This window comes from Hylaeus anthracinus, unplaced genomic scaffold (assembly GCF_026225885.1).
Source record: "Hylaeus anthracinus isolate JK02 unplaced genomic scaffold, UHH_iyHylAnth1.0_haploid 12001, whole genome shotgun sequence".
Classification (NCBI taxonomy): Eukaryota; Metazoa; Arthropoda; class Insecta; order Hymenoptera; family Colletidae; genus Hylaeus; species Hylaeus anthracinus.
Window position 1 is genome coordinate 11,523,519 of NW_026534348.1, and position 25,688 is coordinate 11,549,206.

The following is a 25,688-nucleotide window of genomic DNA, read 5'->3' on the forward strand; positions in this document are numbered from 1 at the left end:
ATAAAATTATTGATTCGTTATTTCATACGTTAATCTTTACACTACAGCTACTATCAATTACAATCGATAGTTAAATTCGAAATAGATACTTCTCAAGTCATCAATTTTATAATCAGACTGTGGATGTCCGTGCAAATTTATATAATGTTATGTTGTTTTACTTAGCAAAAAGGGAATAAATAAACAAGAAAGGTTTCTCTGAAAATAAACAAAGCTTTGTCACGTATTTACATTCATTTAACCTAATACATTTCATTACAATTATTTACATACCTGAAAATAAACAAAGAACCTACATTCAATGTTTATTCTTTATCCTATTCTAAATCTAACAATCTTTTTTTTATACCGTTTAATTATCTTTCTGGTTTAACTAGGCTCTCGCATTACGCAGTCTCTCTTCTCCCTTCCCGTCTCTCTTCTCCTCGCCGACTCGCGTGTGACCGCGCGAGCGTTCAAAAGTTAATTTTAAGGAAGTGGACTTCCTTACATTTATATTTTTATAGATGCAGATAATGAGTTGAATATAACAGGATTGATGTCTTATTTTCTAAACAATGTAGCGACCGGAGCTGTCTTCTTATTGTACCACGAAAAAAAGGAACCTTTTAAGTCCGTGATTACTTTCTAAGTCTAAAACCATTAAAAAATGGAGCTGCCTCCTTATTGCAGCACACCCATCGATTCTGGAATGGTCGTTGTTGGAGTAATCGACCTTACTTAGTTATCAAAATCATGCTGCTACGCAAACATAAAATATGTAACTACTCTCCACGCGTTCGTAATAATTTCATCGTCCACGACGAAACGGTATATCGAGCGTCGTTCCATTGACAAAGCGAACATGAATCGAAGGTGAAGTTCTCGTGACGTTTGCCAGCCACCCACACGTGCACGGGATCGGCTATAGTCGTTCCTTCTGTGCCTTTAACCTTTGCCAACGTCTGTGTAGTTATAACTACGCCGTTCTAGGAGCGAACGAACCCCTATTTCTGCGAGGACGTCGATATGGCGCGCTACCGGGAATCATAGGCAGCTATAGGAGTCGTATTAACGAGATATCTTTATCATTCCACCACGCGTGTGTGCGCACAGTTGACTCGTGATAAGCACAGAGGGGGGCCACGTTGATGCAACTACCCCAAGGGGGAGTTCGTCGAGTGATTTCGCTTTTTAAGGACGTATTGTGATTGGTGCTTGTGCGATTCTGAAAGGAGACGATTGCTGGTTAACGTCGGGATTATAGATTGCTAACGTACGGGGTATTATGTGTCTTGCATCTTTAACCTTTTCGGTGCTCTGCGCGAGTATGCTCGTCAAATTATTTTGTTCTTGTCGTTCTAAAGACGAGTTAAGGAGGCATTTCACTGTGAACGCACAAAAAAGCATACTTTCAATAATTGTTTTCTCAGGAACTATTGCATAAAATTGAATGAATGTTTTTTCCCCTTAAAGGTATGATTAAGGAAAGTAAATAAAAAATTTTTTGTTGGTAAAAAATATTTCGTCATTTATTTACAAAATAATATGCATGTATGCAAAAAAGAAAAAGTTATCCGCTGGCGCAGGTGATTTTGGCTTTCCTGGTAATCTGAGATAGAAAATCGAAAAAGTTTATTGAACTACGTCGTCACACCTACGGTCGGAACCTCCACTTATTTATTTCATCGAAAATAAACAAAATGGCAGCGTTTCTTGTGAAAGAGAGAAAAAAAAACACTTTTTTGTACCGTAAATCAGGCGAAATTGTAAGTAAAAATCGAAATATCGACTACTTGGAGGTTCCGATTTTTTATTTACTTTCCTTAATCATATCTTTAAGGGGAAAAAACATTCGTTCAATTTTATCAATTTTATTTTAGTTCCTGAGACAAAAATGATTGAAAATATGCTTTTTTTGTGCGTTCACAGCGAAGTGCTTTCCTCTTTTAATTTCAAAGGTACATAAGTATCCATAATAGAACCTATTTATAATTCTATTGTTAACCCATTTTTTGAAACCACACAAGCACTAAACGCAATACCTGTCTTCAAAAAGTTCAAGCACAATTAATAACGATGAAATAATTAACGTCGACACGCGCCTTGAGTCTTCCTCTGTTAATCCTTCGAAAAATCCGTTTCCAGCGACGAACGAGTATTACGCGTTCCCCCGATAACAGTAACCAGCGGATTAATGAATTAATTAGCGTTCTCCATACCGTGCAGCGTCCCGAAACAATTCCGTAATTTGTATACAGCTGTAAATCGGCGCGGCGTATTTGAACTGTTGGTTTACAATTTCAGGCCGTAAAGTGACGCAACGACAAAAAGAACTCTCTCGTAAATCATGTTCAATTTTTGCGCTTGTATCTTTTCTCCCGTTTAATTGCGCAGTTACGACTTCCATCATAACCGGGGGGATCGTTAGACTTTTATGGGAGATTTTATTAAGTTTCTGGTATCCTTAGCGATCCGCTCTTGATATTACGCGAGTCGTGGACGACTTTTACAAACTTGAACCATTTTGGAAAAATGTCGTCTCAGGTTTAAGAAGGGAATTTCTTTGATTTCTCTCGCTTGAATACAGATTGTTAATCGTTTTGCGTTTTCAGACCTTACGAATCAATGAAATTTAGATCAAGCATAGAATACCGTTGCGAAAAATACTGTTATAAAGAGCAAGAAATTCACTTTTAAATGGTACAAAATATCTCTGCATGACATCTTATTTTAATTAAAGGATTCCAATTTAGAGAAGACTGTGACGATTTACGACCCCAACTCAATTTAACAAGCCTTTTCAATTGAAACGTTATTTGAACGTTGACGAATACTACATTCCAAAAATTTCTTCACTGTATACTTAGAAAATCGCTGTCGAAAAACCGTCGAAAAATGTACGTTTCCCGAATCGTTGTTCTCTAACTTAATTTTCTATTTTATCTAATTTCTTTCTTGCAAGCTGCAGTTATCATTGAGTACGAAAAGTCGCGAGACATCGTCTGGGTATCGAATTGACGGCGATAGCTGCTACCAAAATGGCGTTCCATGTATCAGGCCAGCTTTCTTTTCGTCCGCATATTTTTTCCACGGTTTTATTGAGACGTTGAACGGATCTGATCGTCTCCCATGAGAATCGGTTATGACTCGCATTTGTCGCGCTTAAAAACTGGACCGGGTACCAGTGACGTTTTCTGCTCAGCCAGCACGAGGAATACGTGCCATTTGAATCGAATCCGCTCTCTTTCCCTCCTCGTTCCCCTTTCGTCTTTGTCACGAGAGTTTAACCGGACACTAGCTCTGATAGGCTTGCACCGGCACCGTTCTCTTTCACCGTCGTCTCCTTCCTTCTCCCTCGACGTCATTCTTTCCACGTTCTTTCTCTACCTCCTGAATGTTTGCTGATAGGCGAAGATTGTGTCCAACTTCCGCGGACCCCGCTCGGATAAGATTACCATCCCTGAGCCATGAGAAAAGAGGACGCAGGACGGCGCAGCTTCGACAAGAGTTCTGTCTGATAGCTTAACGAAGACAAAGACGTGACGAAGGTCGTCAAACTATCAAATCGAGAGATTAAAATGAATGTATCAGGCGAATTTTTAACTTTTCGGATTTATATCCAAAGGGTTAATATTTACAAATAATTAGCGAATTATCGTTTCTAGGTATTTTTAAAACAAATGTTTATCTTATGACATTACTTACAGCCAGTCCCATGAAGTATTCGTACCCTCTGCATGTATCGAAGACATTTGTCTGAATCGAATGATAGGTTCTCAAATAAATATTCATTATGAACACACATATCCGTAAAGTTTGTTCGTGTAAATATTTGTCATGAAACATTCATTTTGAAACATCAAACATATCGTTTAATTTAGACAAATTTTTTCAATAGACATAGAGGGTACGAATGCGTATGGAACTGACTATATACGTCTATAGTGTAAAGTTTATCCATGTATATATTTATAATGAAACATTTATTCGAAAATACCTGTTTTTTGAGAACCGGATTTATGAGATTGATTGTACACGAAGATCGATAGCTATATATTTTTACTTGTTCTTATTACCCTAGCCCGGATCACAATAAGCAAAATTTGATGGCTACTAAAGTTTGTATAGATGCATTGCAATGAGTATATCAGGTTGAGGATTTAGATAGTTCGTATTTTTAACCGACTTCGAAAAGGAGGAGATTACTCAATTCGACATTTTTTTTTTAACACTTTATCTACCGGGCTATTTAGAAACAGTCTTTAATTCAAAATGAATTTTCTACGGTATGCCAATCTAGGCTGACAATAATTCTTTCATACTGTTACTAGGTATTGGGCTGTCTGGAAAGTTCATGCCGATTTTTAGTAGGCGGTACAGATCTGAATATATCGGAATGGCTGAAAACAAATAAAATTTGTACATTCCTTAAGAGGTGGAAAGGTTGTGGAACAAAACGGTGCATATATAATTCAATAAATATACATCAAACTTCAAATATGCCTTTGAATTTTTCTTAAAAATACGCATGAACTTTCCGGACAACCCGATACATTTGAAAGCCAAGTCTGTTTCCAAAAACTGAACATCGTAAGTAGACAACCATCGACACAGTAAATAAATTCGAAAAGCTAAATACTGGGATTAAAAAGTCTATAAATAGGCTCCCGGTAAATAAAGTGTTAATGTACCAAAACGACGAGTAAATATATCTGTTTAAACTAGAGTTACAAATAATTAATGATTAAACGAACTTACCAAGTGAAGTTTAATCATGATTGTATGATGCGCCTCTTCCGAAGAGATCAGTCCCTCCCTCTCATGCATCTCGAGGGAGATACCCGTAATAATGGTTACGGCAAGGCTTTCAAGAACGAAGTTGGTCGCGGACGCGCGAACGGCGTACGAGACTGCGGAGTATAAGGAAACAATTTTTCCCTAAGCTTTAAAATTTGTGGCGACACCGAGGACGATGAGAGGTACTACAATTATGATCTCAAGGAAGAGGCGCGAAATACAATTGAATATTATACATAGTGGGCCGTAGAGACACAGAATGAATATCTACACCTAACAAGTAAGCGTTTTAGTGTTCCTCGAAGAGTTAACTAAAATAAAACTGGAGCCTAGCTCTTAATTTAAAATGAAAAAAAAAAAAGAGCAGGTGAGTTTTCCCTTTACGTCCGCGCGGGCGGCGGCAGCCCGCCTCGCGTGTCCCTCTCGCAGCGCGTACGACAATGAGGAATCAATAGTCGCGACGGAAACGCCCCGTACGTACGTTCGTTTCCCCTGTTTACCCGTAATTCGTTGCGTCGCAGAGGCAGCTTCGACGGATTCGTATCTGACTTCCGCGTCGTCGGGGTGGTAGAGAGGCGGAGGAAGGGTGGGAGGGAGGGAGGGAGGGAGGGATGGATGATGATAATTTCGCCCTCGCGACGTGAAAAGCAAATTTCAGAGAACAATTTCCCCTGGCTCTCGTCCCATTCGCGGAACGACGGGGGGTGTTCGGCGAGAAGCATAATGAGACGGAGACGGAAACGTGATTCGGGAATATTAGAATATAATAATGCGGCTCGCATAGAATATTTAAATATAAAGTTCGCGTATCTCCCAGCCGAGAATCGCGGCGACGAAGTAACCAAATAACCGATTCTTTGTGGGGGGTGGGCGAGGGAGGGAATGCGGAATGAGGCGCATAGAAGACCGCCACATACGGCCGCGGGATTCGAGAGTGAAAAGAACCGCGAAGAAAGATCCCGGCGTGCATCCAGTAAAAGCGGATCGTTCGCCGCAAGTATCGCGCCGGACCGCGAGCACTTGCTACTAAAATCTATTCGATCCTTTTTATCCGTGTCCCGAATACCCCGCGAAAGCGTTGGCTTTCCCATGCGAGCACCACGCTGTCTTGTACTGTGTCTCCCACGTGTTTCGCCTCCGAACAAGTCGACCAGCAACGCTTCGTCCCGAGCTTCGAATAAAAGTCGAACGGGGACTGTGATCGCGAACGGGATGACTTGAATTCGTGACGTATGCGATCAGTATTAAACGATTTACAAATTTGGGAAATTTCAACGAATAATTAGGAACTGGGGACGAGGCAGTTCTGATAACCGAGTAGTTCGGATAATAGAGGTCCACTAGCTGTGGTTCAAGTAATTGATGCTACAGGGTGTCTAGAAGGTCAGTCTCATAAATATTCATACCCTCTATATTTATCGAAGGAATTTGTTTAAATTAAATGGCAGGTTTGATGTTTTCAAATAAATTTTTCATTATACATATGTATACGTATGTATACATATATTGTAATGGTCATCAGGTTAGGACTTGAGTTACATAATATACGTATAGATTCATTGTAATAGAGCCCAGGTCCAGAACTTAGAGTGTTGGCCATTTAATACATAATAACAAAATGACGATTAAATATTTCAACTTGAACCAGAGTTATAAATATAATGGAGAATTTTAATTTTCTTCGAGGCACGCGACTTTAAACGAAAAATAAAATTCAAGCTGCATAAATTTCTAATGGATTTTTACAGAGGACTTGAAATTAAGTTAAACAGATGACAATTGCAAATAAATAACTTTTTGAAACATAGTTTTTGCCAACGATTTTAAGTTGAAATAAAATGAACCCCTTCTAAAGTATACCATTGCAAAAGTCACGCTAATATTACGTTTAACTACGTTTCGATTTTCCCTTTCGGTTCAATAAAATCAACAAATAAGCACCTACATAGAAATTCTCTCCCTTCTATCCATTGGAACCCCTTTAAAAAAGTTTGGAGACCACTCCCATAGGGTTTTATTTTTCGTATCGATACAATCGTACCGCCAGGTCTGTAAACGTAACTCGTTCGGCTCCGAAGGCAATCTTTGTTGGTCTCGAAAGAAAGGTACACGTTTCCCATTGGGAACGCCATTGAAATCCTGAGACCATCGAGAGCATCGACAACTTCGGCCGAAAGCGGGAAACTATAGTTACCAAACGTTTAACTAAATCGACACTCGGTTGGCACACGATATTTAGTTTCTACTGCGACACCGTTTCGTCGGGTAAATTCGTCGAAGCGAGAGATTGGAAAAGTTCGATGCCGGGCAGCTGTTTGGGACAAGCACCGGTTGCCGAAGTGAGCAAGTTTTATCCGGCGCTATTTTCCAGACACTTTTGGATATGCATAAGTTGGAGGAAATATTCTTAAATTTGTTCGTGCAAATTATTTATTTTAATCATTCGGCTAGTAGATTGTGGAATTATGACAATAATTCCTTTGGTTCTATTGATTTATCGCTTGGCTTCGTTGTTTTTTATCAAAACTATTTATTCTCTTTTATACGTTTCATGTATGCCTAATTCTGTTTCCGTGATATCAACATTTGCTAGATTTTTCAATATTTCAAACTGCTTCATATAAAATGGTCCAATGCTACCAATTTTTCAACATCAATTAAATTCCACTAATTTCTAAATGGGACCACTTTGGGAACTCGAGTCGTACTGTAAATCGATCTGTAAATTAATTTTTCAACCGTTTATTTCGACGACCAGGCCCAATGAAACAAAAATCAACTCCTTTAATCGAGCAGTTTCTCTAGAATAAATTCTCGACGGTGTCCTCCTTTTTTCTCTCGTCGCTGGAGGCATGTTTCTCTACTTAAGACGAGAATTATATCGATCGCTCGTTTCGAGGGTATCACAATTTATTGTTTCCCCCGATCGAATGGTTTTCCACTTAAGTGGCTGGTTCGAATTTCCCCGTGGCTGCGAGTGGGCGGAATAATTTATCGAACGAAACGAATGTCCTGGCCGCGAGACCGTCGGCGGCGAACTTTAAATCCCAGTTGGAGCGCACTAAGGAAGATCGATATGAGTTTTTAAGGGACACGCGAACTTCTATTTCGGTGTCGAAACGTGACCGTCTTGTTTCCCCTTCCTGTACGTTAGATTGGCGCACAGAGAAAAAGAGAAACTAAAGATATCTCCAAAAGGAGCTTTTAAAACGTCATCCTTTAATCAAACGCAAATAAAATATTACACATGGTTAGTATTAACATCAATTTTTGTTTAAATGCAATTTTGTCGAATCTCAAAGCGTTGATAACAATATCGATCCATTAATTTTTAGGCTCTTTACGTGATTTAACAGAATCTTCCAGAAAAATCTCTAGATTTCTTACGTAAAATTTGTCAATGTCCCCAGGGTTGGTTTACATTTGACAATCGTGTTAAAACGTTGTTTGTAAGTTCTCCATTATTTCGAATAAACATACAGAATTTTCCTCATTTACGGTAAGCTACGAAGAGCTGTGAAATACATTTCGTCGTTAATTTCCGCATAAAATCGAGACCAGAGTGTTAAACGCGAGAGATAAATACAAAGTACATTGGAAAAACCATTTATATAAAAACTCCGGTGCAAAAATGTAGAAACCGAGTCGATTCACCGGAAATAAACCGAGACCGCGTTCCTGGTGTTTCGAGCAGCGCCGAAACCCCACCATAATTATGTCTTTTTACGCACGAGCGTAATTCATTCCTTCTCCACGAGCAGATAATTACAGGTCGCGCGGTTCCCTCGTCGCTTCTCTTCACCGGTTCGCCTCGAAATAAATCATGCGGTGCCCGCGCGCGTTCCTTTTTAAAAACGACCACGGCTGTGACCGATTTCGAGAATGGTTGAGGCATGCTCTTGCCTCGAATAGACTCACTGGGTATACAGAGTCGAATGGCGAAATGGCCTCACGGTTAGTTTTATTAGAATTTGGGGGACGAGGAGATTCTATCGTCATAGAGCTAGAATTTTTTGTTACACTATACTCATGGTACGAGCAATATGGTTAGTTTTATTAGAATTTGGGAGACAAGAAAATTCTATCGTCATAGAGCTGGAATTTTTTGTTAAACTGTACTCGTGGTACGAGTAATATGGTTAGTTTTATTGGAATTTAGGAGACAAGAAGATTCTATCGTTATAGAGTTGGAATTTTTTGTGAAACTGTACTCGTGACATAAGTAATATGGTGCAGATGCTGTACAAATACAATGAATAAATAAATATGTTAGGATGCAGGCAATTTAAAAATAACATATGGAGGTTAAAATTACCATTACATACAATCACAGTGTTTTTTGGAATTAAGAAATATTCAATATTAAAGTGAGATTACAGTGTAATTGTATATTAAAATCCATTTATTGATCAAAACTGCTTTGGTTTGCGTGTATTCGATTAGAGCAAACAAGGAATCCATTTAAAATTCGCCCCTTAAGAATTAATGACGAGGAAATGAATATATGTCTCGTTCATTTTTATGTTTTTTGCCGGCATTTTTTCAATTAACAATTTTTTTTTTTTTTTGCAAATTGAGGTTCATACGCATTTTAAGTACCTGCTAAAAAAAACAATTTTCTGATTTTATCTATCAGATGTTTTCTCAGGGCTCCACGTATCCCACCGTTTTCACCGAATCCTTTCCTTGTGACTACTATATCTATACATATGTATACATTCAAATTAAATCTACACTGTCAAATTTTCTTCTTTGAACGTCCCTTTATATGGAAAAAAAGTTTCAATAGCAAAAATTAATTATATCTGGAAATGATATGCATTAGAAAAATACATTAGCTGGACCAGACTCCTCCCTTAAGTAAATGAACATTTTAAAGATGTCTCGTTCGTCTCGCGAATGATTTGAGCTTAGAGCTCAAACCTGAGCGATCTCTTGATGATTACGGTTCCTGATAAAAAATCCTCCCCTTTGAAAGGACTTGTGCGTTAAGTCGAGTAACTCGTATCTCCCAAAATTGTCTTCTCATTTTTCGCAAATCCTACGAGCCCCTGACTCTTTTTGCGACGATTACACAGGGCGAGGAACCCCTAAAAGAGGGTAACGTTCGCGTGTAGGCGGCCAGAGGAGTCGGTCGTATGTATCGAGCACGAGAAAGGTCGTAGAACCGTTGAGACAATAATATCACTGTACTACTTGCACTAGCCGTTGGAAGTCCGACCAATGGTCTTGGCGACAAGCCAAAAGTTCCCGCTAAAAGTCTGATTCATGCGGTGAAAGTAAAAGTTTTTACTGATTTCGCGAAACGGTGCATTTCCTGGCTCGGTGTGCCGATACAGTGACACAGAAACCGCCGCGGGGATTTTTAACGTAAACCACGCTCGATGGAACTGTTAAAGGTCACTTTCGCGAAAGATAACGGACGACGAAAGGATAGTTTGATACAGACACAGTGCTCGATCCATTATATTAAATATTTTGCTGTTCGGTTGGTATTTGTGGTTTTTCGTCATTATTCATTTAAAAATTAGCCCTTTGCGGTCGAGAGGTGACTCTCAGTCACCATTAGGTTTCGCGCAGCAAATCTATCAGCAATAATGTTTCTTTAGATTTAATTTCTTTGGAACTCGAAGTGTCAATAAAATGATTGTCGGTGCGGTAAAGGTGACCTGATTCTCAAATCTCGATAGCTTAGGATTCGTGGCAATAGAATGCTAAGAAAGCATCTCGAGTTGCTGGTAGATACTAAATAAAAAGGCCTCGAGTGCAAACGGTTAGGTATTGTAAGGAGAAAACTTCGTTTTGAGAATTGCCGTCTTCTCTTCTATGTATTCAGCTGTTGCATTTAAAGAATCGCTTAGGTTGTTTTTTTTTGTTAGTAGGACATATTATATTCGTACTTGGTGATGCAACGTATTACATTATCAATGTTATATCGTAATATTATATAGCAGTAGAAACAATAATTACTGTTACATTTTGTTCGTATTAAACACGTGCTTAAAATAGTTCATCGAATAACTTGAATTCATTTTACTGCACAGGTTATTATTTTCATTAACGGGATATATTTTATTCATATTCGATGACGTAATGTACAACATTATTAATATTGTATTATAACATATACTATCCGATGCCAAGAATGAATACATTGTAATATGGGTCTAACGAGACAAATCCTCTTAGCAAGAACAACAATTCCTGCCTCGTTGTATTCGTATTACAAATGTGCTTAAAGTAGTTAATAAAATAACTTGAATTTTCTTTATCGTTCTAACGTTTTCCGTTCTCTTCTTGTTTCAGATCGCCGGATATCGCAGGTAATCGTGACAGGAACTTGGTAAGCTTTAAATCGAAAAACAAATCAAAACCCTTGGTCAAATTTCTAAACCAAATACAGTAGTGTCCATCAAGTAATCTAATAAGTCATCTATATTACGAAAGTCTGCTGATTTGAGAAGAAATGATGGTGAACAACTGTGTCTCAACCTGGCGGACGCCACCGTCCTCCACCTGCATTTACTCCGTTTCGTTCGCGATTCTTCTCGCGGTGGAACGTTGAAAATATCGTTCCACGTTCCCTGGCACCGTCTATTAACAATTTCCGCGATACCGTGTAACAGTGCCGCGTTTCTTTTCTCGTAGGAACAATTTCTCGCCGGGGGGAACGTGCCACGCATGGCAACACGATCGCTTTGTAATCGTCACACGCATCGCTCGCGCAGTATGCGAGAAGTACGTCTCGCGTAACCTTCCCCAGTATCGATGCACGTCGAGAGTCCGTTTCGCGTCAAATCGCACGAGATTCGATTCCATAGTTACCGATTTCCCTCCAACGCGTAGCTCGTCGGTTCATCGATGTATCGATGACGGAATTCATCGAAGCCCGCGTGAAATTCCAGCTCCGCGACTCGAAAAGGATATCGAGATTATAAATTTCGCGTTTGCTTGGGAAAATCGTTAACGGACGAGCGCCCGCTTCGAATACCGTGTGACGACCGCGCTAAAATCCCGATTTATTTGAAAATAATCGCTCTGGGAGCGATGCACTCGATGCGTTCGGATGGGCAAAGTGTTGTAACCCATTAATACGTTTTAACTTGGTTCGAAATGATCGAATCGACTGTAAATCGTTCTCAGCCGAGTCTTTTCTTATCTATAACTTTGTATGTAGCTGTTTAATCGATCGGAATTACTTTCTTCGAAAATTGACTCTATATAACAATCAATACTTTATATTTTTTCGTATTTTATATTTTTGAAGAGTTTTGTTTACTTTGTATAAATCGCACAACGGTTGATAATACTTTTAGCTTATAAAAGAAAAAATAGAATAAAAATCGATGCTCTAGAAACGCTAACAACCGCGCGATTTATATTTATATTGAATTTATCTTGTTAGTTTCATCAGGACAAACGGAAATCTGTATTAAAATTGAAAATCCCGAGTGTTTATAATTTATAAGTGGTATTTTACAGAGAACGAGGTAGAAGCTTTTGCGTTCATATCAAATTTAAATAAACATATCGTGTTTTATATACGTGCGGGGCTTTTCGCTTTTTGTTTCCTTTTTAAACACGGAATTTTTGCTGTTTGCGCTCCAAAGGTTACCGAACCACGCTCTATGCAAAATGCCGCGTCCAGAAGGCTGAAATTTTGCGTTGAATTGCCCTCGAGAGACTGCCAATAAATACAACGGAGTCGAAACACATGGGCGACGATAGTATCAAATTTTAGGCAATTTAAGAGCGTGAATGAGCACGTGATTTTTCAAAAAGCACTCCATTCGGTGGGAGGTATTTAATTTATGGGCACGGTGTTTCGATTAATTACTGGTCTGCTTCGAGCATAATCGCTATACTGAATTGATACATACGTGATACAAGGGCTATAACGAGGAATATATATATATGTATATATAAAAGAAAACATTCGTGTGTTATTTCTTGTACAATGTACGTATCGTGTAATTGTAGTATTTATTCAAGAAGAGGACATTAATTTATGAATCGAATGTAAATCAAGGCTGATGGGAATTTTAAATTGTTTGAGAAAGAAGAAACTTATATTTAAATCCGTATATAAGAAGAGGATCTCTATGATTAGATTAAAATTTCTCTTTCTTTTGATGTATATTTAATGTATGTATATAAATATATATGATATATACTTACATACACATACTTTAATATGTATATGTACTTTAAACAAGTTAAACAAAAAAGGAGAGAAATTTTGATCTAATCATAGAGATCCTCTTCTTATAGATACACACTTAAATACAATTTTCCATTCTATTCAAACAGTTTAAAATTCCCACCAGCCCTAAGTTACATTCAATTCACAAATTAAATGTCCTTTCTGGAATTGAGCCTTCTCTATATGCACTACATCTACCAAAACGATTACGTACATACGTAAAGTAGAGTTTATCGAATTTCATTCGGCTGCTTTCGTTTTATCCTCGATCTCGAGAAAATAGTCGACTACAAGGGATAGTTTTGACTCGAAATAGCCGGTCAGCAAAGTGTCGAGAGAAACGCAGGCCTGCAGCTGGAAGTACGAATTTCGAAATCGTAACCGTTTGCCTCGGATGGGAGCATCTTATAGCATAGACGCGCCTAGGGAATCGTCGTAGAAACTACTACTCGCAGAAACTACTATCCGTCGAATCGCCGCGATCGGAGCGGATACTGGCGCACTTTCATTTAAACGCGGGGGAAATTTTCGTTGGGCGTGTCGCGTCGACGGTTTTTTTTTGTCCCAGGTTTTACGATCACGTCAATCAGAACGTACCAGTTCCCTTTTAAAATTCGCTGTTTGCCGATTTCTCCTTCTTCTCATTCTTCTTCAGCTTTTCCTCTGGAATCCTGAAAAGCCACTTCGCGCGGTCGAATTACTCGAGTGTTCGAAACGCTAGTCGAGCGAGCCTCGTTTTGTCTGAGGGAGCCGAGGTCTCGGTTGTTTGAGCGATGACTCGCCTAACTGGATTATTCGAGCATGTTCGATTAATCTCGGATCGATTCAGTCACTGGAACGAGTAACCGATTCACTCGATTCGCTCTTTGCTACTTTGCGCAATATGTCGCGAACTGTAATGTTGAAGGATTCTTTTTTTTATTTATTTATTTTCTGCTTTGGTCGGTACTTCGTCGATGGCCACTGTCTTGTTATGTTATCGACGTTTGATCTCACTCAGAGTTTCAAGGAAGCACGTTATGAATTTTATTTTAGTCATATTCTCATTAATTTTTTTATCATATACTTAGTACGATTTTTCTGTATATTTCGTATTACAATTCTCTCTTATATAATGCTTTTTACTAATTGTCAGCATTAATGAGAGGGGGGACACAAGAATTAACAATCAGAAGTGGGTCAGGAGTCAGTGAAGGTTGAGGATCACTGGCGAACATGATTAGCTACCAGACTACGAGTTACCTGTGATTACCTATCTGACTATGTACTGAAATTCCAATGCGTGCATTCAATAAAGCTTAATTACTCCGTCCTCGATTATATGGTCAAAGGGAGCCCCTTCCATAAAATGGTCCCAATTAAAGTATGTAGAGTTTCAGATATTACCAATCAACGATGGAACCTAAGGAGATAGCCCACGAAACGAATAGGCAGTAAATTAATTCCTGCTTTACAATATCCTTTCGCACAATCGAACCTCGAGCTACAAGAAAATATAAATTGCGTTCCTTTAATAATATCTACAAGATATTTAATAAAGCCTAGTGTGACTTAAATAAGGGTGTCTAGAAAAATTCATATTCTAACAGACTCTTCCACTCACGATAAAATAAAAATGTCTTCCTTGTATACCTATCAGACATTTAATGAAGCCTAGTTTAAGTTAAAGAAGCGCGTCTAGAAAAATTCATATTCTCGAAAGGCAATAGACCTCCTAGTTACAATAAAATATAAATTACTTTCCTTTAATAATATCTATCAAATATTTAATGAAGCCTAGTGTGACTTAAATAAGGGTGTCTAGAAAAATTCATATTTTGACACAGTAGACTTTCCACTCACAATAAATAACAATTGTGTTCCTTTTATAATATCTACCAGATATTTAATGAAGCCTAGTGTGACTTAAATAAGGGTGTCTAGAAAAATTCATATTCTAACACAACAGACTCTTCCACTCACGATAAAATAAAAATGTCTCCCTTGTATACCTATCAGACATTTAATGAAGCCTAGTTTGAGCTAAAGAAGCGTGTCTAAAAAAATGCCACCTCTTCAATTATTCATTAGAAAAATAAAGGTGTCCCCCGACTCTTGACATCAAAGGCTGGACCAGTTAAAACGCTGATCGTAAAACACGGGTAAAGAGGATATTTTCCAAGGTCTACAGCACCGCAAACGACGTCGAGTGAAATTTGCACAAAAGATTCCCTCATCCGTCACGCAAACGGTTTTATCGTCGATAGTCGATATTTTCTAAATCGCGTTCGACGAGGAAAATACACGGCCGCGCCATTATTCGACGAGCGTAGCGGTAGTAGTCGAGGAGGATTATTTTCAGCTCTTTCGCCTCTTTTGGCATTGAAATTTTTATTTTCTCGTCCGACGAACCCGTGGGCGACCGAGTTTATAACAAGGCGAATTTATCGGGGGGCTTAAATCGCAGGAACGGAATGCTCGAAGGGTGTAAAGATGAAATCAGCGTCGGTAGGTCGAGAGCGGATCTAGATTAAAGATTTCGATAATGGAAATTCGTGATGCAAAGGTCCGCGCTGCGCGGACCCCAGCATCGTGCTGGGATCGTAATCGAATTGTTATCGCTTCGTTTCACGGCGTACAGTAATTATTTTTAATTTAGCCCGGCGAACAGATGCGCGCCCTTGACTGTCTAGGATCTCTCGTCATGCGTGGACAATCCGTTTTGAATCATTGCTCGACGAGAGCAACGATAATTGCATCTTCTTTTCTCCCGATCGTGATCCAGGATTCATAATCTTCGAAAACTGAATTTTATGGTGGATCGATCAATTCTTCATTCGCTTTCGGTGAACTTTTCTTGAATAAACAGACGACTTTTCGATCTCTGAGCTGTTTAGGTTTGCTGAAAATTATATTTGTAGAAATGGGAGGGGAGATAAATAAATGTTTAATTTACAAATGCTGGAGTAAATCTTTACGTGTAGTTTATATTTGCGCGTAGGAAAATAACACAGAAGAATTTGTGTAAAATGAAAATAATTATTTTCTTTTGTTGGATTATTGCCGAGTTGTGGTCTTCTTCGGATTTATCGAAAACAATATTACTGTGGAATTAGGAGGGGATATAAATATATATATATATATATATATATTATTATAATATATAAATATATATATATATATATATATTATTATATTAAATTAAAAAAAAAAAATATATATATATATATATATTTTTTTTTTTTAATTTATCGTGGAGATGGAAACATAAAGAAATATTTTAAGAAAGCTTGAATGAAGATGTGCGAGTAATTTACGGCGATATTTATTCGTTTATAACCAACGAATGCATAGAAACCAAGAGTTCTGTGATTCACCGTGTTAGGTAATCGATGGTTTCGAATGTGATAAGACTAAAACGTCATAATCGAGCAATCTCGAATTCATAGTGCGAAGTAATCGATGGTTTCGAATGTACGAAGAATGAAAACACCTCCGAGGCGATGGAAAACTACGATTGGAACTGGAAGTATGGAACGTACACGTGACGAATACCAGGAAATGGAGACATCTGTGACGAATGTGTTCGAATGAAGCGACGTCGAGGAATGCTTCTTAACGTAGTGAACGTGTAAACGCGAATCGGAATGAGAAAATATAAAATATTACGCATTAAAACTGAAGGGAGCTAATGAGACCATAAATATGAACCAGCTTAATGTCAGTTTCGCTTCGTTTCCTTTAATACGTACATAATACCTTGTTCCTCGGGAAATTAAGAGTGACGAATATACTTCTCCGAAATATTGAGGATGTGTAATTATTGTTATATATTGCGGGCCAAGTGAGTGTGATGTTGTCTCGCGAACTAATGATTTTTTTACCATTACTCTAATATATTTTTTTTAAGCAGAATGACGAAGGGATGGGAAAGTAATGCAACTATCGATTGCACTATTGCACTCATAAAGAAAATCATTTGGCACGGTCGTCTACCACGTCTCGGATACGACTTGTTTATTAAGGGAGTATACTGAATTAGGAGGTCTGAAAAAAGCGGTTTTTCGTGAATTTTTTTTGGGATGGAAAAAAATAATTGATTCTATCGAACTTTTTATCCTATTTTCATACATATTTGAGAGTAATCTGTACAAATTTTTTCAACAAGAAATGTTCAAACTGAATCGACTGCGACGAAGATTTGTAGAGCACCTCACAATTAAAATCTCCTATCGGCGGGAAAGATGCAGGTCGTAATTTTGATTTGACACAAAAAAACCAAAAGAAAAGTTTCATTTTCATACATTTTTCTTGTATGTGAACTAAGAAAAATCCGCAAAAATGGTGAAATGTGAAATTACTGCAAGTTTGAAAAAAGTTCTTTCGGTGAAAAGAATCACTTTAACTTGATAAAAAAGTTGTTTAGAATTTTTGTTGTATGAATTTCTTTAGTACACATAGAAGAAAAATGTGTGAAAATGAAAATTTCTTTTGGTTTGTTTGTGTCAAACCAAAAATCTGTATCTTTCCCGCCGACAGGAGGTTTTAATTGTGAGGTGGTCTACAGATGTGCGTCACACTCGACTCAATTTGAATATTTCGTGTTGAACAAATTTGTACATACTACTCTCAAATATGTATGAAAATAGGATACAAAGTTCGATAGAATGAATTATTTTTTTCCATCCCATAAAAAATTCACGAAAAACCGCTTTTTTTAAACCTTCTAATTCAGGATACCCGCTTAAGTGATTAAAGACGTCAATATTCAAAACACTGTCCAATAACAGAAGAGGAAGAGGAGAAATCCCCAAGTCATATCTTTTTAAATTAAAAATCGTTCATCCCCTATGATGCATTTTCCGGCTTCAAAGACTACCCCCAGCCCCCCAGAAAAATCTCTAATTTCACTCTCCGAAGGGGAGTCATAATTTCAGGAAAAGCCTTGCATCGGACGCTCCATAAATAAATGCAAGCGGCGTCTCTTAAGGATCCGGAGCGCGAGTGATATCAATTTTTACGATAGCCCGGGTTGTCGGAACCGTTCGACCTCGTTATCGACTCGAAATTCTTCTCAATTTCCGGGGAGAGGAAATCGAACGGTCAGTCGGAGTAATCTCGCTAACTGAATTCCATCTCTTGATGGACAAAAGCCAGCAGGTCGGGCCCGGGGAGGTGAGTCGCGGGGGACGGTATTTCGACGGTTCTGTTTCGCCGTGTTTTCTAGGTCAGTTGACCCCAACCCCCGCTCTCCCCGTCTCTCGTTCCCTTTCCGAGGACCGCGGAGTTCCATGGTTCCGGGTCGGTCACCGTTTGTCTAAGTTCGCGAATGTTCCCCTATCGCCGGGGAAAGTCAAGCACGAATGAACTTCGGTCCGCGGGGCAGAAGTTTTAACCGGGCGGTACCATCTGCGATATGAGAATTAGTTACCGGAGGTAGAAGACAACGCCGCGACAAACATGAAACGTTACGGACGAGCGAACGGAGATAATTGTTGTTTGGTGAATTCCAAGCTGGACATCTTGTAACGGAACAAGCCCTCTTTCGCGCGGCCGGCCATAGTCAGCGTTATTATTCCATTAATTGAGCGTCCGCGCGGCCGCGGACACAGTAGGAAGGCGTTTATCGATTTATCCCACCTCCGACCTCCTACGAACCTCCGCCAACCTCCCGGACGAAAGGTTCGTCGGCACTTTGTACGAACGCGGGACGCGTTATTTTCTACCGATGCGCATTTCCGTTGGCTGGAATCCGAGCTTGGCAATTTCAGGTCGGATTTAAGGAAAGGATTCTCCCCCTCTGTATGCATCGTGTCAAGCTACAGCGCGAACTATCCTTTTGTCCTTGGAGTTCCTTTGTACCGATACTCCTCGGTACTAGGGACACTAGCGAGGACTCGCACAGAATTCCCGCGTCTTGGAATTATACGCCGAGTTTGTCCCTCCTTTCAGGGCTGTAGACCAAAATGGGGGGAAGATGTGGTCAGCTAATGCCTGGGTCTCGAATGTCCGATGATCTTAGGATATACTTAGATTTAGCAGCATTTAGTATTTTATGGCTTTTTTTTTGCATCCTAGATGTTTAATACATAAATAACTACAATAATAATACAGAAAACATACGTGAAATATGCATAATGTACAGTAAATCCCATAAGTATTCGTACCTTTTACGTCTATTGAAGACGTTTGTCCAAACTGATTGCTAGTTCTAATGTTTCCAAATGAATTTTTTATTACAAGTATTTACATATGTGAAGTCTACTTATCTACATATTTATATTGAACCATTCATTTCGAAACATCAAACTTGTCGTTTAATTTAGACAAACTTCAATTAGACATAGAGGGTACGAATACTTATCAGACTGATTGTATGTAGAATATATTCTACAATTATTATGTGATAATAATGTGATGATATCATATACAAAATGATATCGTTATTTTCATCCTGCATAAGTGTGCGTACCTTTCGATTACGTTTAGCACGCGTTCGTTACATCACGTCTAACAACAACATACATAATTAAATGTGTGTCAGACTACATTCAGATGTATTACAAACTTTTTCTCTATAATCCACAACACAGCATTTTTCCTTGTACTCATTTAGCGAAGTTCACACAGTCCCCCTTTTTAACGTCCATAATTCCACGCATCAACTTCGTTATTACATTTTCCCCCGCGCACCAAGGTGGAAAAAGTAATTGCCTCTCCGGGATATTCGTTTATTTATTCCCATCCCGGCAGCAATCGTAACTAATAATTTTACTTAATAATAAGACGTTCGAATTGCCCAGCAGCGATCGTTTTGAGGACGTCGAAGACGTCGATTCGACTTTGGAGCCTGTTAATGCCAGTGTCCGGGGATAGACGAGAGTCAAACGCAAGTATCGTTCCGGCGAATTGGAAATCACGAGCACACAAACGCGCCTGAAACGTCTGAGATGGCGGGGAACCGCGAGGAATATCCTAAGGCATTGATAATAAATTGATTCCATCCGATGAGGAGTGACGGGCAGGATTAATGCCAAGGAGAGCACTTATCGTGAAAGCGTGGAACGGTTTTCATCGTCGTTATACGCGTTGCCGTTATTTTTTCCTCGACGTTCCTTCGAACGTAGCAAAAAACACTTTGGATGTATTCTCGACTTAACTATCGCAGATTAGTCGTTTCGCTTCTTTCTTTCTGTCGGACGGTTGAGCAAGTTTGGTAGCTAACCAGGTGGTTTATCGCGTATCTGAATCGAGGAACGAAATTGAAATCTGGAAAAGTATTTCTCGCGAGTATGGCGATTCGTTTAAATTTTGTGATAGGGTCTGCAAGTGATTCGTTAGGTGGATCTGTTTATATGTCTTATTTCAAGATAGTGCAAGTCAATTGAAAACAAAGAGTAGAACAAATGAACTTGCCGATTAGAAATGCTTTATGGAGCAAAGTTATTATTAACCTCCTGCAAGTTATTATTATACTCTCCTAAGTATCCCAACACAAGTGATCTTGTCAATCTAAAATTCCTTAACACGTTGACAGCCAGACTGATACTCTTGAAAATTTCTACCGTACTTGAACTTTGTTTATAGATTATTAGGAACTCTATAATCAATCATTTATTAGTGGTATTTGTGTTTGTAACTTCATCGAAATTCGAGTGTTTTATTCAAATTCATTTTCTCTGACATTTAACTTCCAGAATTAATTTTTTTAGTTCTTCGGTGAAAAGCACTGTCACCCATATATGGTTGACGTGGCGATCAACGTGTCAAATGTCGTCTTTCATATTTAATTGGTGTTATTATTAACATTATTACAAAAAATTGTACATGTTTTATTCTCGTTTCTTATTATATTATATATATATTCGTGTTATATTTCTGATTTCTTAGATTATGTTTTCTAATTACCTTTAACGTATCCCTTTCTAATTTCTATTTCACAATTCAGCTTGTTCCAATGAACGCACTTTCCACTTCGCTCTGCATAATTATTCCGAGGACTCGATAACAGTATCGCGTCTAATGTGCAGAAAACGGCGTCTACGAATGTAAACAAACTAAAAGAAACCAAGACCCTAATCAGATAAAAACATATCCCAGACTTGACCCAGCTCATCTCGTAAAGGAACCCTGTGTTCTCGAATAGTTTAATCGACGGCAGCAATGGCGGCCCATCCAGAGCGCAGCTGGTCGGCTTTTCGCGTGCGTCCTGTGCGTTTAACAATAATTGCGTCGCGTCTTTTTCTTCTGGCACGTAAAAGGATTTTTAACGGTAACCAAACCCCCTCCCTCTCGCGCTGGGAACCGGTTCGCACGCCTACTTTGGAAAACAACGAAAGTACGGACAGCGTATTTTATCGGAGCCACTCCGTTATTACGAGCGGTGTCGACGAAGCGCCCGTCTGTTTTATTTGCGAGTACAGCCCTGGTTCTCCTTGCCAGCAGCCTTGCCCGAACCGGCCAACGACCGTATCTCTCTTACCTATCCTGTAGTACGCGTCTCACTCTCTGTCTCCCTTACACCTCCTTTCTCTTTCGCTGGCCAACCTCCGCTCTTCCACCAGGTCTCTTTGATCCGTTGTACAGGTAGGCTCACGTGGAACGCGCATAAAGCTCCTTGGACACTTTAAACGAGCCTTTTTCGAGCCCTCCCCACCCGTCGGACAGGGGAGGCTTTTGCACCTCGGTCGGCACCGACCAGCGATACCTACTTTAAATTCATTCACCTAGGCGCAATTAACACGTTGACTCACGCACTGACGCTCTTGAGAATGTCTGCCGTGATTAAAGTTTGTTTACCGCCTATCGGAAACTGCGTAATCAAATATTTATCGTGTAGTATCCGCGCCTCTCATACCGAACAATAAATAGTCAAATGATAACACGAAACGTAGGGTAGGGTACGGGTATTGATCGCGTAGGTAAAGCGGTCGACTGTGGATCCGAGGATCGTGGATTTGTATCTCCGTGGCTTATTTTTCGTTTAGACTCCCACGATTGTGCTATTTATTTTAGTAACTTGGACGAAATTCAAGAATTTTATTCAAATTTATTTTCTTTGGTAGATGACGTTAAGAATTAATTTTTTTTTTTTTTAGTTTTTCAGCGAAAAGCACTGTCGTCCATGTATGGGTGATGTGGCGATCACCGTGTTAAACGTGATGTTACGACACTTTCTGAAAACAGCTCGCTCTTCTGTAGGGAAATCGTGTTTATCGCGAGCCCCGACTTCGAGGTATCTTTGGATCCACGTTGCATCTCTGTTCTTTATTAGATTCCATGCTCTCGTGTTCTACGCGTAGGTATCTTTCTAAGTGTAACACCTTTAGGTACTGCATAAATCTTCGTTTACTGTGCGTGCCTGAGTTCATTATTCTGTCGCAATAAACGCTGCATATTCATGCCAAAAATCAGAATATTGGAGTGTAAGGGCTCCTATCGAGTCAACATAATATAAAGATAGTCGATATAATCCAGAAGCTATCAAATTTTCTTTCCGACTCCAAGTCACAGCAGATCTTTGAATCACTACCAAGCTGTTTACGTAAAGGAGAGATTTCGCCAAGCAATAAACCGCGACGAATTGCACAAAAATACAATTCGAATCGACGCTTTAAAAGCCGCCCAGTCGATGCTGCCACAGTTTCGCAGAACGTCTAATTTACATAACATGTTGTAGTCGAAACTCTCGGAGTGTCGGGCTCCTTATTGATCGATAAACGTGCGCAGATGATCCTATCATTATTTTCCGCGGCGTATAATCACGCTACGCGTTTGCAGATCGGGTGTATCGGTTTATGTTTTCCATTTAACTCTTGGTATCGTATCGAGAATGTAGATAAAGCAATACGCACCGTTTGAAAAATGTGTTACTCGGAATAAGGGAGCGGGTAGCCGAGTGATTTTATTGCCCAATGGGGCATTTAATAATTTAATGGCACTGCAGAATAATCCAGACGTGCTCGATTCTGAGAAACGTTTATGCGTTGGTTCGTTCGAGAAAAATTGTTCGAATTTCGCTTTATTTCGCTAAAGGGATACGTGTGTGGCTAAAACAGACATAAAATTATGTATTTAATATAGGTTTGGAGCTGTAGGGTTGATAATTAAATGAACGAAGAGGAACTACTTAGAAGAGACCTAAATGGCACCATCTTCTAATTGTCTAAAAATAGGATTATATAACATTAGACTTTGAGGCTACAAAGCTGACAATTAAATAGAAGAAAGAATTTTAAGAGACGCCCAAACGGCATCATCTCTCAATTGTCTAAAAATCTTTGGAAAAATTTGTGCAAAAATCGAATCCGTGTCCTGTTAAAATTCCTATAGCCCGTTTTAAAAAACCACATCATTCCATATTATTAAACCTCGGTTCGAGGATTCAGTAAAACGCCGAGTCTCGGACGATATAATTATTTCGAGCAACATATTATCGCACTTAACGCACAGTGGCTCTTTCATCTCCGACGCATTCGGTACCCCAGAATTCTCCGTAAACGAGATTCTTCTCCTATGCTTTCCATCGTATCGTTTGACAAAGGAGTATCGTACTTTGAACTTTCACAGCTTTCCTGATAAACCGTCAGATAAAAGTTTCATGGCGCTATAAATAAATCAAAAGAGAAAGAGAACGACTTGGTCCAGCTTTCATTCAGCCGGTGAATGTAGGCGGCATATACGCCTATACTATCTTATCAGGCGCAACGACCGAAACGGATGTTACGATAATGATACTCTTGGAATACGCTCGTCGCGACGCGGAGACGATCGTCGGAGCTGTCCACGTTAAAAAGGAAACATGCGTCGATAAACGGGGAAAAAATAGATACGGAATTACACGGTTCGCTATTATCATCCGAATCGTTGTCGATGAACAGTGGTCCCGATTGTGGAATTTAGTGACGCTTTGAACTCGGTCAAAACTCGCGTGTTTACTTAATTTCTATTGAATAATATAATAAATTAACAGGGTTTTCTGGCAGAAATCGATAATCAAACCAACTAATAGCAATTAATTCCTGACGTATTTCCAATTATATACTTACGATTCGATCGAATCATTATGAAGTATTCCATTGCATCATTCAAAACGAAAATTTCTATTCAAACCGTAACGTGAAGTCTTTATACTAGGTACCTTGCTTCATTCAGAAATTTTATTTTAGAGTTTGTTTCATTTTTATTCGTCTGATCCTCGCGTTTTCACATCAGGGATGAAGTCATACCGGGAAGATAAAAACGTCAGACTAAAAAACCCCACCATTTATGAATCATCCAAAATGAGGTTAGTTAAAAGAATCACCAGCTGAAGTATAAAAAAAAGCACAGTTGCTGCAGTGTACTAGATTCTCAACTAAAAAATGAAGGAAGAGACACGCCAAATAAATACAAAATACGTCACATTAATCATCATAAAAAAAAATGGCTTACTTTTCGATACCTCTCGGCTGAAATTGTCACTGTGATATCTTTCATCGTTCGAAAGCCGTCGTTAAAATTTTCGATCGGGTCCACCGTGACTCGTTCGAAGCCAGGGTCCGACGTTTAAATATTACATTCGAGGTTGTATAAATTACGACGAAGATAAACAAAATTGCTGCCTCAGTGTTTTGTAATGCGCGGCTCGCGTACTCAATAAATGCAATTAATTTCGTCGGTCAATTACCGAGATAATACGACGGTGTCCATTTTCAGGGCGTAATTAATGATACCGATACGTAAAATAGATCGGCGATTTTGTTCGCGCGACGTATCGTGAGGGATTATTCGTCTCGGGAGCCGATGAATCGGATCTGGAGCGATACGTCGCGAAAACTGGACTCGGCGAAAGACGAAGGGAAGACCGAGACAAACGGAGGAAGGAAAGCTCGATGAAAAGCGATATTCCTTAGCTTCACGCGCGAGCGACCCGACAAAGTTCCTCGATGTCCAGGGGTACCAGGTACCCTGTGTACGGTTTTACGTGTTGAAGGATGTATCGCGTTACACGTCCGTATCGCGTAACACCTCGATCTACAAAGGAGAGCACCTCGCGGCTTGGAACGACCATACTTCGTTTATACTGGATACCGTGCTCGACCGTGCGCGTTGGATCAGAACCTATCGCGGGGGTAACGTGCTCCATTCTGAATCGGTTTTCTGGAACATCGACCCCCTTTTCTTCGAACCAACCATGGATTTTTGAAATTTATTCTTGTGCGAGGAGATCGCTTTCGAGAATCGTTAATCCACTGAACGCGCTGTTTGAACTTGCGATAAACGTTCTCTACCGAATGGATGAAATCAAGGGATCGTTGATAGTTCTCATCAAGAGTCGCGACTGAAAAGAAGTTGAAGCGGTTCTATCGGCGGCATTTACGCGTATCCTTGTCAGTTCGAGGCAAGACTCGCGTTCAGAGAGCGCGGGCGTATTATATGTACTGCCTACGACGAGTATGCATTCCATCGAGGCCTCGAAGCTTTCTCCCGCGAGACGACAGAAAAATACGTGAGAACGCGCATCGCGCCGATTAGGAAGAAGCTGCGGTTACACGCTCTCGCTTTCGGTGAAACTCGTCACGGCGAATCGACGGTGGATCGGTTACGGCAATATTTGCATCTATCGGGTCGGTTTGCTATCCGAAAAAAACTGGCGACAAGTTAACGCTCGAACGATGAATCGAGAGTGAAGGGAACTCGAGCGATCCTCTCGTTCCTCTCGCGGCCGCTTCGGGGTCTATGGTAA

The 25,688-nt window shown here is 39.6% G+C and overlaps 2 protein-coding genes across 2 annotated transcripts in view; one reads left to right on the forward strand and one right to left on the reverse strand.

The window, feature by feature from the left end:
• Positions 1–25,688, reverse strand: part of LOC128890726 (dynamin-binding protein-like) — an 83,769-nt gene that overhangs the window by 52,760 nt on the left and 5,321 nt on the right. The window lies entirely within an intron of this gene.
• LOC128890725 (plexin-A4) overlaps positions 1–25,688 on the forward strand; it is a 411,446-nt gene that overhangs the window by 40,240 nt on the left and 345,518 nt on the right. Inside the window, exon 3 of the mRNA XM_054149496.1 lies at positions 11,086–11,102. The gene's annotated coding sequence lies outside the window, so the exon portion shown is untranslated. The remainder of the gene's footprint in view (positions 1–11,085; positions 11,103–25,688) is intronic.